Source organism: Triturus cristatus, chromosome 1_1, assembly GCF_964204655.1.
Source record: "Triturus cristatus chromosome 1_1, aTriCri1.1, whole genome shotgun sequence".
NCBI lineage: Eukaryota > Metazoa > Chordata > Amphibia > Caudata > Salamandridae > Triturus > Triturus cristatus.
Window position 1 is genome coordinate 94,044,413 of NC_140579.1, and position 13,906 is coordinate 94,058,318.

The following is a 13,906-nucleotide window of genomic DNA, read 5'->3' on the forward strand; positions in this document are numbered from 1 at the left end:
TTTATATAACATCATTTGTTCTTCTTTCTTCTTCCGGGATCTCGAACGAAAACTTGGATGTGGGATACACGAGGTGGCACACAGACCACAAATCGCTGGCCCACATTGTAGACATAAGCAGCAACTGAATAGTATGAGAAAGCCAATACCTAGGAAGGAGAGCATTCTCCATCCCCAGGCTGACAACACGCCCCAGAACCAACCGGACCAAGTCCAGGTGCCTGGACTCTGGTGTATCTGGCTTACAATCTTATGAAGGCGGGTTATGGCTTTATATACTGACGGCGAATTTTCTGGTATGAAAATGCAACAACTTGATCCGATGACCCTACAAGCTCCGCCCCTATCGGCCAGGATGACGTCAAGGACAAGACGATTCTGAAGCACAACAATCCGCATAGCAGACTGCTCTTCTGTTAAATTGCCTAAGGCGGAAATAGTTTCGTTCACTACTGCTTCAAGGGTTCTGGTTAATCTACGTATCAACTTACTATTAGTGACTGTACCTATATAGGGAAAGAAACCTTTATTGAAATCTGTGTATTTTTCCCATGCTGTTTCAGTGTAATCGACGATTGGGAGATCTCTCTGCTGTCTATTGTGTACTAAATGAGTATTTCTATGATAATCAGGAGGAGCTAGGAAAACAGGTGGTAGGAGGAATGCTATGTAACAGGTACCATCCCAATCTAGAGGTAGGCGTATATATGCGGTCTGGCCACATATAAAGTAGGAATGACGAGAAGCTCTAAATGTAGACTTGCCTTGATCACTGAATTTTATCACAGTGGTGCATTTACTATGGCCCATGTGTATGGAGCCATTCTTTCTTATACATAGTTCCCCTTTTACTGGGACTACGGACATGGCGGGCAAGATTGGTGTAGCTTCAGATTCAACATTCAGGATCATGAGGTTAAGTGTAAAATTACCTAATCCGTATACTTCATTTTCTAGATCAGTTCCTGTTCTTTTGGGAAGTCCCTCCTTGTTAGGGTAGCAAACTTTAAGCAAAACTAAGTTCAGGTTTCCCCATACCCAGTTGTCTTGATAAACTGCGGAATTCGAATCTAGGGAATTAATTAAACTAAACCATGCTCCACAGGAGCCATTGTGTGTGAACGGATATGGAAAGAGAGGCAGAATTCCCTTATAGTTCTGATAGGGAGGGAGTCGGCCACATATCCAACAATTTGTAGCATTGCTAGTCTGATGGGAATGATGTAACATACTAATAAAAGTGTTATTGCGCAGCGCAAATCTATAGGACAACTCATGCGGGGGTAATTCACTAAAAGAATGTTCAGCAGTAACATTGTAAACATGTTTAGAAATAGGATAATATATGTGCAACAATATACTTGCAGCGATTATTAAAAGACATAAGAAAAACAAAATTAATAACGTCACTGTGCAATGACTACGCAGTGATTTACAGTACGCATGTTTTTTCAACTGCATCTTTCGGTTTCTTTCTCTATTCAGGTCTAGGGGATACATGTCAGAGACAAATTCGACCGATTCACCTTGGAGAGGACTTAAACAATCAAATTGTCTGACTTATTAGACCGTAATTTTAGTTTGTATAGTTCCTTATCGCTTTGTTCAACCAAAGGAAGCTTTGAGTCAATCGGTGAAGACACGCGAGGTGTAACGTTTACATCAGACGGTAGTCCATGAAATTTCTTGATATGACTTGAATGTAACCATCCTTTGCGACCTTCGATCTTCACGGCTGTCCTCGTGGTAAGTAGTACAAGTTGAGGCGATTTCCACCTAGGATCCAGCTGAGTCTTCCGGTCAAAATTACGCACTAACACCAGGTCCCCGGGAACTACGTCATGGGGTTTCACCTCGGTGTTGTCGGGAAAGGCTGCAGCTACCTGTGAACGACAAGATTGTAGTGCAGACATCAAGGAAGCCAGGTAATCTGTCAGCATATTACAGTCAACATCAGTTATTTTGCGTGGTATAGGCGTCCCCCACATATTTGGTGGTCTGCCAAAGATCACCTCATAAGGGGATAGCCCTGTTCGAGAGTGCGCTACCATTCTCATGTAAAAGAGTGCAACTGGTAAGGCTACTACCCAATCGACACCTTTCTCTCTACATATTTTGGACAATCTAATTTTCAGAGTTTGATTATGTCGTTCCACGAGACCTGCTGCCTCGGGGTGTCGGACACAGTGAAATCTCCATTGATAGCCTAACAAAAGTGAAACGTGTTTCATTAGTTCGGATGAGAACGGCTGGCCGTTATCTGAGTAGACAGCACGTGGTAAACCGTACCGTGGGAAGAATTCTCGAACCAACTGTTTGGCAGTAGTCGGGGCAGTGTAATCTGAGACCGGGTAGGCTTCTGTCCAACGGGAAAGAGCACAAACAACTACAAGAACATATTTGAATCCTCGACATCGTTCCATCTGGATATAATCCATCTGGAGGACTTCAAAAGGGTGATCAGGAGGCTGAAATCCACCCTGTTCTACGGGAATGCTTTTACCTGGGTTAAACTGACAACAGATCATACAGGTACGAACTTTTTGTTTAGCTGCTGCTCGTAAATGTTTGTTGAACCAAATGTGTTGAATGCTGTCTAGCATAGCTTTTTCTCCTAGGTGCGCTGGACTATGTATTGTATTAATGATAACTTGAACCATAGAGTCAGGAAGGAACCATATAGATTTTTCCTTCGTCATCCATCCTTGATTCGTTTGGATCCCTCCTAATTCAGTCCATTTCTTTATTTCATCTGGTGTAGCATGTGTCTGTATGTCAATTACGTCAAGAGCGGGATCCTTAACCGTCATGCAATGTGTTGGTGTCAGAACTATTGTCTTTGTCATGTCAGATGTGTGAGTTTGATTCTGAGCAGTCTGTTTAGCTGTTCTGTCAGCTAGGTTATTGCCTTGGGAAATGATATCAGTAACTTTCGTATGAGCTTTACATTTCATAATTGATATTGCAGTGGGTAGATGTATTGCATCTAATAAGGCATGAATGAGGGGTCCGTGCTGAATGTGGGCACCGTGAGAAGTTAAATAACCTCTCTCTCGCCACAGTACGCCGAAGTCATGTACAACTCCGAATGCATAACGTGAATCAGTGTATATGTTGACTTTCTTATTTGTGGCTTGAATACAGGCTTGTGTCAGAGCGATGAGCTCTGCTGCTTGAGCTGACAAGGTATTTATGCAATATGTTTCAATGACTTCAGTGTCTGTTGTGACTGCATACGCGGCCACTAGCTCTCCTGTACTTGTTCTCATACATGAACCATCTACATACAACGTCAGGTCTGGATCTGACAATGGGATATCTGTCAAGTCTTGTCTGGGTTTCGTCGTGATAGTAATAACTTCAATACAATCATGTGCTAGTGGGTCTGTTCCGTTTACTGGCAAAAGTGTGGCAGGATTCAATGTACTACAACGTCTGATTTCTATGTGTGGCTGAAACAATGTCAATTCGTAACCGGTAAGTCTTGCTATAGTCAAGTGTTGTGTTTGCGTTCGGTTCACAAGAACCTCTACTGCGTGTGGTACTTGTACTGTCAATGGATGTCCTAACACTATGGCATCGCTTTGTCTGATTGCTAAAGCTGTCGCTGCCACTGATTTCAGGCACGCAGGCAGAGCCTGAGCTACGGGATCTAATGTACTAGAAAAATAAGCACATGGTTTGTGTGATCCTGCTTGTTCCTGAGTGAGTACTGACAAAGCAGTACCTTCGCGTTCTGTAACAAAGAGTGTAAACTGTTTACTGTAACATGGTGTTGCTAAAACAGGTGCTTGACATAAAGCTTTCTTTAGGCTTTCAAAAGCTTGTGTATGTTCCTGAGTCCAAGGGAGGACAGTCGATGTGGCCGCCTCCTGTGTTGTCAACTGAATGAGTGGTTTTGCTAGAAATGCATACTGAGGGATCCACTGCCTACAATATGAAGTGAGGCCTATAAAAGCCCGTACCTCCTTTTGTGTCTTGGGTATTGGCATGTTAGCAATTAACTGGATGCGATCTGACGTAAGCTGCCTTCCCTCCTTGGACAGCGAGTGCCCAAGGTAAACAACTCGCTGGACACAGAATTGCAGCTTAGAAGGGGACACCTTGTGCCCCTTTTCGGCCAAAAATTGTAAAACCGTCAGTGAAGCTTTTTCACATTCAGTTTCGCTTCTAGCGGTGATCAGCAGATCATCGACATATTGAAGCAGGGCAGTGTTGACTGGCATGTGGATACTGTCAAGTTCTCGTTTCAGTGCTTGGCTATAGATGCTGGGGCTTTCTGTGAATCCTTGAGGTGCGCGTGTGAATTTAAAGCTTCGTCCATTTAAACTAAATCCGAACAAGTATTGGCTTTCCGGATCTATTGGGACGCTGAAAAAGGCATTCTTGAGATCAATTACAGTAAAGAATGTTGCTTCGGAATCAATGGCTGTCAGTAATGAAGAAATGTCTGGAACTACGGGGTATTGTGGTACAATACATTTATTTAATTCGCGCAGATCAATAACCAATCGATATACTGGCGGGGCTTTTGGATCAGTTCGTTTAAGAATCGGAATTATCGGGGAATTACATACATTGGAGTCGGTTTCCACAACCACTCCTTGGGTAATAAGCTCGTCAATGATTTGCAGTAAAGCCACTACAGCATCTGGGGGTAACTTGTATTGTCGCATTCGTGGTAGTACCACTCCTGTCTTTAGTGTGACTCGATATGGTGTAATGTTCATGCAACCAACATCTGTAGGGCCTTGTGCCCATAAATGTGTGGGTAAAGTCTGCAGTCGGTGATCCATGTCTCGGGACACATAGTGCCCTTTGAAATCACGTAAAAACAATCTTACTCCTTCCGGAGAACAACATATTATAGCTCCTAGAGCTTTCAATGTTTTTATACCTAACAGGTTTTCTGGACATGATTTAGTAAGCAATAAATCTGTAGTTCGTGTCAAGGGACCAATCGTAAGTGGAAGAGGCTGTGATACTTCGTTAATGATAGGTTTTCCAGACAAACCAAGGGAAATATTCTGTGAGCCTGAGAGGGGTGCCCCTGGAACTTCACTACGTTTTATGGTTGTTCGGCTTGCCCTTGTATCAAGTAAAAATTTTCTATCTTGGCCTAATAGTTCACTGTGTACATAAGGTCCTTCTTGATCTACAGGGACCTCGATAAGGGGTAAGCCAACTTCCCTCTCTAGGCTGTTTCATGAGTATCGTTGATAATCAGGATAGTCATACTGTGCGGTCTGGTACATCTGTCGTGTCGTTGTTGGTGTGGCAGCAATAGGCTGCGGTGATGGAGCTGGCATAGACTGTTGCGGAGCTGGCATGGCCTGTGCATGCTGCGGGGCTCCTTGTTGGTTCTGATCCTGTCTAAGTGGCCGTGGTCTTTCTTTTGTATTACCTATGGCGATATTATGTTTTAAAACTGGACAATCGTGTACATAATGACCTGGCTGTTTACAATAGTTGCATGTCCCTTTTACAGAACCTGCTGAAACACTGGACTGTGTCATACCCTTTTTATGACCGTCAGCTGGAACTGTCTGGGAAACTAGCATTTTCATTTTCGTGTCTTTCATGCGTCTTTGTTCATGTTCTTGTTCCTCTCTAATTCTATTGTGATGGTACTGTAGCATTTGTAACATTTGTGACGGAGTGTTACCTTGCCAGGTACTCTCGAATTTCAATACTCTATTCTTAACTTGGGGCAGGGCATTTTCAACTAATTTTGTCACAAACAGATGTGGATACGATTCGCTACTTGCTTTTATTCCACTATTTATACCAAAACATTTTTCGAATCGGGCATAAAAATCACTAGTGTCTTCATCTTGCTTTTGTTTACAGGCTGAGATTGCACCCCAGTCTTCCTTTTTCGTAGTTAATAAACGTGGCAGTACCTGTACTAATAAATCTGGTAGTATTTTGGTCTTTTCCCCAAGCCCTAAACCTGGACCTCGAGCTGTTTCTTCGTTTTCTAATGCTGTCCAATCTATCTTTTGGTCTCCCACCTCCCAATCCTTTTCTTTGAGTTTTTCGTAAATGCCCGCAGGCATTAATACCTTTAATATTTTCATAATGTCGGGATAGGTATACTCTCCCATGAGCAACATGTCTTTAATTTCACGGTGGAAACCCGCTGGGTCTTTGTCATGACTGGGTACCACTTTCTTCATTTCTAATAGTTCCATTTTAGATATGGGTGTGTATACAAACACACGTTTAAACTGATTGTCATCACCTTTTATCGGGTGTACTTCGCGTAAGGGATTCTGTCTATCCATATAATACGTCGTTCTTTCCTTGATGGGCAGTGAGACATGTTCGGGGCATACAAAAAGAATGTACTGCTTTCTGGATTCTAGTATTTCTCTAATTAACTCAGTACCTGAACCTCTCCATTTATTCGTGAGTAATTCAGTCAATATATCAGGTAAGGGACCAGGATCGGAGTGTTGGCTTTTATATAATATAAGGAGTTGTTGAATCATGTAGATACCAGCTAAACGCTGTTCATCTGGGGTGAGGTTCAAAAACGTGTGCGCTAGTGTATCATCACTATATTTTCCGGGACTGTCAACCCAGTGAACGGCTGACCTGGCTAATTCTTGTTCGTCCATAGAATCGAGTATATGATAACCCCTTCGTTCTCGGAGTAATTTGTCAGCGGCTTGGAACGAATGTTCGGGGGACCTTATATTTGTTATAGGGGTTTGGAAATTTCTGTTATTTTCTGGACGTATCGGACGTATCGGATCAGTAAAGCATCTAGTATTATTACAAGATCTTCCTCTACCTACATAGGCCATGGTCTCTAACTGTCCTGTGGGCAATTCTAATTCTTCCTCCTCCTCGTTTTGTTCAAGCTGATCTACCGCCAATCTTTCTTCGTGTATTCGTTCTACTTCTTTGCGGATCTTTCGGCACATAGCTACTATACTTAATAGTCTATCATGTCTCCCCTCTGATATATTCCGACTCCATGTGGTAAGAATTCGCATTTCTTCCGGATTTACCCCTGGTCGGTCTTGATTTCTGATCACACAATTTATGAGGAAACGTAACAGTTCCCCCTGTATCTCCACTTTCTGGTGCTCCATGGCTCTATTAATACTTTCAGAATCTCGCCCTGACTGGACAAAGTGATATATATTTTCTAAATGTGTAGTCATTCCTGGTAGCCTCCCTAAATATATTGCAGCTCGTCGGATACGTAATGATGCCAGCAGCATTTCATCCTCTTTGCCGGGCACAGGGTCATATCTACAATCTACTAGAAGTTCCTTAAGCATGTCGGGAGTTACTAGTTTGGGCGTACGTTGGTGGGCTAATTCTTGAAAGGAAAGTTTATTTACTCTGGGTGGCGTGGAAAAAATGTTTGTTGTACCTCCTGTAGCACCGCCTGGGGTGCTGGATGTGAAAGGATTCGTTGAACGTGATATAGCAACCATAGGTGTGGGTACAGCTGTAGAAACAGATGTGCTTGCCGGAACTTGTGTCGGAGTTTGTTGTTGCGGAGGTACAGACGGAGGGTCTTGGCGTTGAACCCCCTCGGCAGGCGGTCTATGTGGTGCAGTATTAGCATACTCGGGAGCTGCGTCGTCTAAATAAGAGGAAAGGAAAACATCTTCTGCGGTTCTGGGATGCCCTTTGGGATGTGCTTTTATCGGAAACAATGGAGGTGGCAAGTCTTTTGGTATCTCCGGAGTAGCCTTAGGTAACCCTTCGGCCAGAAGAGGATACATACCATTCATAAGGGCATTTCTTTGTCTGTCTACTTGTTCTGATTTTGCTCGGGTACCTTCTTCAATTAATAGATTTTCTCGGACTTTAGTTGAATTCTCCTTACTCTTCTCTTCCTGTCTGAGTGCTTTTTCTGTACGTCTATATGATTCTTTACGCCATAATTCAATGGCATCTTTCTGTGATTGTCTAGCTTTCTTTTTCCATAATTCTTCCTCTACTTTCATGATGCAGTCTGCATCCCAGGTCCCAGCTGCGGGCCACCTCTGACTTTCTGGTAATTCCTTGGTGTAGTCTACCCATAAATCAAGAAATAATATGGCGTCTAGGCCATGTTTATGATACATGAAGTACCCTGGAGTGTCCCTAGGAGGAATGGGAACAGCTTCTTCGAGTACCCCTTTTCTAGTTTTGATCTGTCTTAATTTCGAAAAGAGCGGCATATTGAGAACTGATCTGAGACCTAATTTTGAACACGTTTAATACAACAAAACACAATAATGAACAGTCATTCACACCACAATATGCAGAACGTATTTAAAACATCTAACATTTAACATTTAATGAACAACAATGATGGCCATTTAGGGAACTAGTCACTAAGCATAATACTCGGCACTAACTAGGTATTCTGAATTATATACTAGACATACTAGATATACTGCTAAACAGTACAGATACACTGCTGAAACAGTGCAGACCGGATTTGTGTACCCAAACCCGTCTTGACCGGCACAACCTATGTGCACGTCAGAACGCCTCCCCGGCAATGGTACTCACCGGGTAGCTCGGAACGGAAGGCCTCGGAACTGAACTGAACTGGACTTGGACCGGACTGGACTCGACTCGAAACTTCGGAACTTCGGAACCTGGTGGGCCTCTGTATACCTCGGATCTTGCTCTCTCAGCTAGGCTCTGGTCGGGATACTTCGCACTTCTCACCGCCTCGTCTGGGTGTTGATCGCAGCCTCAGTTACCCCCGCTCGGCAGGAGGGAGATACAGGAAATCCTGTGGGTACGCGTTGTTGTCCGTCCAGCTGTGGCAGGAGACCGGGCCTGCAACACACCTCCGGCGCGTGAGATGAGAAAGTGTCCCTATTCGGGCGCCATATATGTGGTAAATAATTTAATTACCGGTACTTAATTTGATGCGGAAAATTAATAAGAATAGCTCAGTAAAATAAGAGGCAGAATCCGTGGTATTAGAGATTCGGAACAGGCTTTATTTCAATAACAATTCGAATTGTTGGCTTCATATTCCATCACCACGGAGGTTCAGGAAGTGAAGGACCATACATTATTGACAGGTAATCATTTTTATAGAAGAGGCATTACAGTGAAACAGATGCAGGAGGCGTAACAGTTGATAACAGAGATAAAGATATACATGCGTAACTAAAATGGGTGTAACTAGGCGTAACTAAAGAACGTCATTAGGTATGATGTCACAAATGGGTGGTTCCATGAAAGAATTTCGCAATGTCAGCAAAAATACTTGGCAGAGATGCGCGCGCGGCAGCATGACGTGTGATTTGACGTGCAACTAGGGGGAGAATGGGACTTGACATTTAGCTCTACATGTGGAGACAAAAGTCTGGGGTTATGTCAACCTAATCCCAAATCATATCTAATATCCTATGTTTAAAGAACTGTGTTATCCAAAAAGAGAGGTCTCTTAGGATAGAATCTTATTCTATACTGACTATACTGACTGTTAGTGCGTGTACAAGCGTCTAAGTGTCTACACTAGATGCGAGGGGGTAGGAATATTCCATGGTAACAGGGTTTATGAATTACTTGCATGAGGACAGCGAGGCCTGGCCCCTTTGCACGGTAGCTGGAGGAATGTTTACCTAAACTGCCAGACAGGAATGCATCGGATGAGGGGCGGAGGAGATAATCTTGAAGGTGAAGTACAGTTTTCTGGCAGGCTACGGGCTGGATCAGGCACCGTTACCCGCGCAGGGAGTAAGACAAAGTTCATGGTCACAGATGCAGGCTCAGACTGGAGCTTTCAGAGGCAGAAGGCAGGAAAAGGCTTGGTGGCAGAATCAGGGCCTACTCGCCTGGACTGTAAAATGGGATAAATGAACCATATAAAGCCGGTGGCCTTTCATACTTAGGAATAGAATATCCGGCCCATTCATGGCGGATCTGAAAGAGGACATGTTGACGGTGGACGCACATGTGTTTGCGTCTTCATAACTGGAACTGGAGGGAACATACATGTACTTGTGACTTATACATGAAACCGTTGGGGTCCAAGATAGGGGACATAACCGACCATAAAAATCCATATTTCCACACCAGATAGAACTACAGGGTTGAGTCCACATGAAATATTAATGGGACGAGCAATGAGACATGCATTTGTGCCTGTCAACAAATTGATGACAACAACTGATGACATGATTTTGGATTACTGTAAAGGCCTGGCTGACGCAGTTCATTCTGTGTTTCACCAGGTTGGAGGAGACGCCACCACACTTGAAAAGAAGCAAGCCCATGATCTGAGTCCAGGGGACTGGGTGAGGATAAAGGTGCACAGAAGAAGAAATTGCTTGCTTCCAAGGTGGGGAAGGCTAAGACAAGTCATTCTGACTACGACAACTGCTGTGAAGTGTGCTGGTGTGAAGAACTGGGTTCATGCAAGTCATACTCTGAGAGTTCCAAATCCAAAGGTTGGGACTGGGAAGGAGTATTTTGAAGAGTCAGATTCCAGTGATGATGCAGATACTGAACCAGTGAGAAGAAAAAAGAATCCTGAAAGGGGCGAAGGAGAGTTGGAAAGAGAGTCAGGTGATTCTTTTTTCTTACTGAGAGAGCCTTCAAGAGAAACATTGAGAGCTGCAGAGGAGAGTTCGGATTCTGTAAGAGTGCCTGAAGTTCCAACAAGCAGTGGAGAAAATAAAGGAGGAAAGAGGAAAGAAAAGAGCAATTCCACAGAGACTACACCTGAATCAGATGAAGAGATTGAGGATCCACTTGAGATTACTTCTGGAGAAGTAGGGTCAGAAGAAGGTAGAGAGGGACAGATTGCGGAAGACCCCCGAGGAGGTGTAGGGAACATTCCTGATAAGCTAGGTGAAGGGACAAGTAGACAGCAAGAAGATTGCGTGTCGGAGACCCGAGGAGGGACAGTTGTAGGGAAATCTCAATCGGTGGAGAAGAAGTCTGTGGAGCAAAAGAAAATTGTTGAGGAACAAGAGGCAAATGAGACAGAATCAGATGAGAGTGAGAATAGAAAATCAGAGGGTCGAGTTCTGAGAAAGAGAACTTGGATCGGTGAAAGAAATAATAAAGAAGTGAGACCGAAAAGGAGTGTAAGAGGAGATCTTTGGCCTAACAAGATAAAGAGGCTGAGGTACAGACTGAGCCGAGCAAGTTCATCGAAAGCTGAACAGGTGAACGAGGTGTCGAGTCAGAATCAAGCAAAGGGTGAAAAACAAAAGGAATCAAGAGAACCAGAGGAGATCAAGAGAATCAGAAAGCCTAACCAGAAGTATAGGTCACCGGAATGGACGTATGTGGCACTGTCTGAAGAAGAAGAGGCAGAAAGTCAAGGAAATCCAGAGGGGACCTTACGAGAAGTGGTTGAGGAGGAGAAGACTGTCGGAGTCCTGAAAGTTATCTTGACTGACATTGGAGAAGAGTCAGATGCTCAGGATATTGAAGATCTGATACAATTTGATGTTGCTGAAGAAGAAGTAAAAAGTGATGAAAATCCAAATTGAGTGATTGAAGGAGTCACTTGGAGAAGAGTGAAAAGGAAAAGATCTAAAATTAGCAGATTGAAATAATCTAGTATTCTAGAGATTCAGTAGTGGAGTAGTAGAGGCTAAGTCAAAAGACACTGCCAAAGTAGTAAAATGGCTAACACAGAAAATAATCAAAGTAGATGTTCCTTCTTGAAAAGATGGTGTAGAATGTGCTGCTGCTGTACAGGATTATTAATGCTATTATGGAGTGTACTTGCTTTATTAGTTACTTTTAGGGTTACAATAGACACTTTAGGAATACATACTGAGAATATGACTAACATAGGGAAGAGTTCACAGAAAGTAGTGCCAACTAGAATTAGTAACATTTACATACATAAAGATAGATCGATTAATGATTTTTCTAGCAATGTTTTTTCAAAATTGTTGTATGAATACGTAAAGACAATGGAAGTAAGGGATTGCTACGTCTGTATGCAATTGCCTGCATCCGTTTCGGAGGGAGTTACTTATCATCATCTTCCAGCTACGTATGGGATTTCATGTAGTGTGCTAAGTAGTGTTTTTTATCTGCTAGGGAAAATAGATTATGAGATGTCTAACAAAGATAATATTTTTGGCCAATTGCCTATGAATAAAAAAACTGAATCCTGCAAAAGAAGCTAACATTTTTGGTGAGATTTTTATTGAGACAGAAGAATTAACATTAGATTATATTTTTAGAAACAATTTAACTTGTAGTTTGAAGGAAGAAGAAAAAGCTTTCCTGGATATGGTAGAGAAAAGGAGAGTGAGCATGCATGAAAAGGCAGGAGAATATAAGATGAGTGAGACAGTGTGGGATATTGAGATGGGAAAGGAGTTGAAGAATGGGGCCAGTCCAACTTTGGCTTTAGATGCACCACAGAAGGGTAAACTATGCATTACCAGGAAGAAATCCCAATATGATAATTATTTCGTTGGGACTAGTGAGTGTCATGATACATACTTTATTGCAACAGGATGGGGATTCAAGGGAGGAGAGGATCCAGTTTTCCAGGGAGTGTATTATATTTGTGGGAATAAGGCTTATTACAGGTTTCCTGACCATTGGTATGGCACATGTTATGTTGGCCTGGTCTTTCCAAAGATTTTCATATAGATAAGATAGAGGATGTAGAACAAATTAATTTACTAACACGCTTTAAGAGAGAAACTTGGTCAGAAATTGTAGGAGATATTTTTGGAGCTTTGATTCCAGCAGTGGGAATTTCATTAAATGCATATGGAATTCGGAAGCTGTCAAGAGTGGTGGATCGCTTATCGACAAGCACCGCTGGAGGGTTTCTATTGGTGAATACAGAGATGGTTGCCTTACGCGCCATGTCTATGCAAAATCGACTTGCCCTTGATATTCTATTGGCCAAAGAGGGTGGAGTCTGTGGAATGCTGAAGGTTCAACATTGTTGCACGTACATTCCTGACGTAAGCAGAGATCTGAAGATCTATATCAAAAATATTACTGATTTGCATGAAGAATTAGTACCACTGGAAGCTGAAAGTATCTGGACTAAAATGGCTAATAAGATGATTGCTGTTAAGAACTTTATAGCTAAAATAGGTAGTACCATATTTGGTAAGATATTGTTTCCTTTGACGTGTGTGATTGTTGCTTTATTGATACTTAGATTAGGGTGTTTGTGTTGTAAAAACAGGGGAGGGAAAAAGAAAATTATGAGAGAAAATATTGAAAAGAAACAAAAGAAGTCAAAGAGAGACCCACAAGAAATAGAATTAGAAGAATTTAGGGAGAGTGTGTATCTGGAATCGAAGAGAGATGATGAAAGAGAGTCTGGTGTATAATGTTGTGTATAAAAGACATTTCAATTTCTCCTAAGAAATGGGGACTAAATTTTCTTTTGGGTTGGTTTTGTGGTGATTATATATCACCAAAGAGGGGATTGCTGGAGCAGGGTTTTCTGTCAAAACCCGAACATCAGCTTATATTTTTATATGTCATAATTAAAATTACTAATAATTAATTACTAGGTATTAATTTTGTTGAAGTTTCTGACTAATCAATCTTACTAATGAAAGAATTACATGTGGGGATGCATTTGTGTTGCTTTATTAATACGTGAACTAAGTTGGTGAGCAAATTAATAAAATAAGTGTTGCTAAATTGCTAATTGTTATGTGTTTGCGCTTTAAAATAACGTGCTTTAATGCTTCTCTATGTCGCAGATGGCTAGATAATTACATACACATAAGGGTATTAGTGGGAATTAACACTGTATAATTATTACGATGTGGTAACGTTGTTTTGTGTTTCTTTTAATTAAGATTGTCCATTCTGGCCTAGTCAAAGATGGCCGACATTTACAGCCTGCATTTGAGTAGCTGAAATACGAGGAGAGGCCTCGCTGAATATGGATGAAATCCTGACCTCGGCCTCTGTCTGT